This window comes from Apis dorsata, unplaced genomic scaffold (assembly GCF_000469605.1).
Source record: "Apis dorsata unplaced genomic scaffold, Apis dorsata 1.3 scaffold_683, whole genome shotgun sequence".
NCBI lineage: Eukaryota > Metazoa > Arthropoda > Insecta > Hymenoptera > Apidae > Apis > Apis dorsata.
Window position 1 is genome coordinate 2,157,938 of NW_006263864.1, and position 2,730 is coordinate 2,160,667.

Below are 2,730 nucleotides of genomic sequence, written 5' to 3' on the forward strand. Positions count from 1 at the left end.
GAAACGCATTATGGGCGCAGAGAGTAATTGCGAGGCGGGCAGATCGTGCCCGCGGATAATTCGGTCAATTTGGATTTTTCTTTTTTCTCTCTCTCTCTCTCTTTTTAACAGTGTCATGCAAATGGACGGACGGAAGGGAGGCCATTTAATAAACACACGGGATACACACGCGACGCATGACAAATTGATTCGATCGGCGGTGGACGGAGAACGAACGAAGCGAATCAGAACGTTATAAGCGGAGGAGGCGAAGTAAAGATGCAGATAAAAAATAGTAATTCGCTGGGCGGATGCATCGCGTGCCACGATTCGAAACGCGTACCTCCACGATGAGTCGAAACGGTTTCGCGGTTTATCGAGCGAGGCATTTCGAGAGCTTTTATTCGCCCGATGAACATCGTCAAATTTTCGGGTAAACGATGAAACAGTTTACCACTGTTAACAAATCCACGCGCTCGGAAGGAGGAAGAACCCGCTCGTGGAAGAAGCCATCCTGTTTCGAGACGAGAGAAAGGAGCTTTCCTCGAAACCGATAACGCGCGCGGAATATCGATCCTCCTCCGTTCAATCGATACGATGTTCCCGACAATCCGCTCCACTGAGTTACGACACGCGCGGTCCTACTACCAGTTTTGCTTAACAACGTTTACCGCGTTATAACCCGAATATAACGACTACTAAATACACTCTTCCGCTTATACGCGCCATCCTGTCCACTAATAGTTTCCAAGTTTACTACCTTCCACGCGTTATTAATATTTAAGGGATAGTTACCCCGTTGCCGAGCGAATCAAGATTAAGAAGGGGAGGGAGAAGGGGAGAGGAAGAAGAAGGGTTTTTATTCGCCTAAGGGTAGTCGAGGGAAACGCTTGAAATCTTAATTTTCGTTGTATTTTGTTTTTTTTCTTTTTTTTTTTTTTTTTCCCCCTTTCCCCGTGATGGCAATTTAAATCAATTTTAAACATCAACGGTAAATGGAGGCCTTTTCTCTGCGCTTTGTTTCTCCTCAAATATTTAACTTCGATATTATCTTCGGCTTAGCCTTGTAATTTCCTTTGCGTTTGCGTGGCGGACAACGGCGGTACGTACGTATTGCTGCTCGGAAACGTGATTAAAGTTTCGAGTCGATAAATGAGAGGAGAGCGAAAAGGAGAAAAAAAAAAAAAAAGAAAAAAAGAAAGTGGTGGAGAAACAAATAAATATAACGCGTATAGAAGAAACGTTGATAAAAGCGATTCGATAAAAGCGAAGTATAATGTTTGCCCGGTGAACGTAATTAACGAAATATCGCGTATACGTGACGAGGAATTGAAAAAGGTGTGCGGCAAAGTAAATACGAAAGCTTAAATTATCGCGTCACCGATTAACGTGCGTATCGATTAATGCGATATGCATTATATTAATATATAATCCAATTAAACGAATCCACGCGATCGAGAGATCACGGATCAATAAATTCGCGATTACGATTGAAAAGTATATAGTACATAACCGTCTACACTCACGCGTGTACGCGTGATCGATCTCGAACGAGCGAAATATAAAGTCGTACGATTGTCGCTTGCGTTATCGCACGCGGTCGCTCGATTAACCCTCTAATGGGCCTTTCTTCGACTCTCGCCCGTAACACGAATCGGCGATAACTCGTTCTCCTCTTTCTCGTTACGTGTGGTTCGACCTTCGAAAATGTGTCGCGTGTCACTTTCCTTCTCGACGAGCGAAACACGAGGGAAACGTGAGAGGTTTCGCTATGATAATCGCGCAACACGTCACGTGCGTGACAACACCGACCGCCTCCCTCTCTGACTCACCCCTCCACCCTCGCTCGCTCTCACCCCTTCTTCCTCCCCTCCTCGTTCCGTCTGGGACGAGAGCCACCACCATCTACGCGGAGGCGTAAGTGATTACACCCGGTCTCGCGTTCGCTGTCCGCAAACTCGCCTCCTTCCGTCGGCCTCCATTATCCAACGTGTACACACGTTGTGGATAATGAGTCATAACGGGGGATGCGTGCCCGTTGCGAGAACCCCTCGTTGTCGAATCCGTTTCGTAGGAATCCGTGATTCGTACGAACATACAGGAAGTACAAAATTCTCGAAAGAAAAGACGAGTGACGAAGAAAAATCGCTCTTGAGCAAACATCGCTCGATGGCAGATTATCGGGAGAAAGAAATTGTTACGTTCGTGCTATGAGCAGAGAAAGAGTCACGTTTTTGAAAAGAAAAAAAAGAAAAATTATCGTTCGTAAAAAAATTAATAAGTCGTTCCTTTTTTTTGTTTCGTTGATCGCGTGTAATAAAATATCGCGTGGATCAACGATCGAATTCAACTGATTTTGTAATACGTTCGTCGGGCTAATCAGCGGCTATAGCTTTTAAACGCCGTTTCCCGTGCTATTTGCCTCGGGTTATTAATTTGGATTATAAACCGAATGCTTTCGAAAATCCGCAAAATGTAATTTCGAACGTGCTCGTGTTCGACGTCGATGCTTTTTCGGATCACGAGATTCCATCGGAACGTTCCCATTAATTAACGGGGCTAACTAGACATCAACCGAGATCAAGGTTGAAAAAAATAAAAATAAATAAATAAATAAAAAAAATATAGAACGAAATTAATACGAATACTCGACACAACCCTCTCGTAACGATCCCGCATTTTTCTACCTTTTTTTCTTTTTTTCTCTCTTTTTTCTTTTTTTCTTTCTCTTTTTTTTTTTTTTTTTTTTTT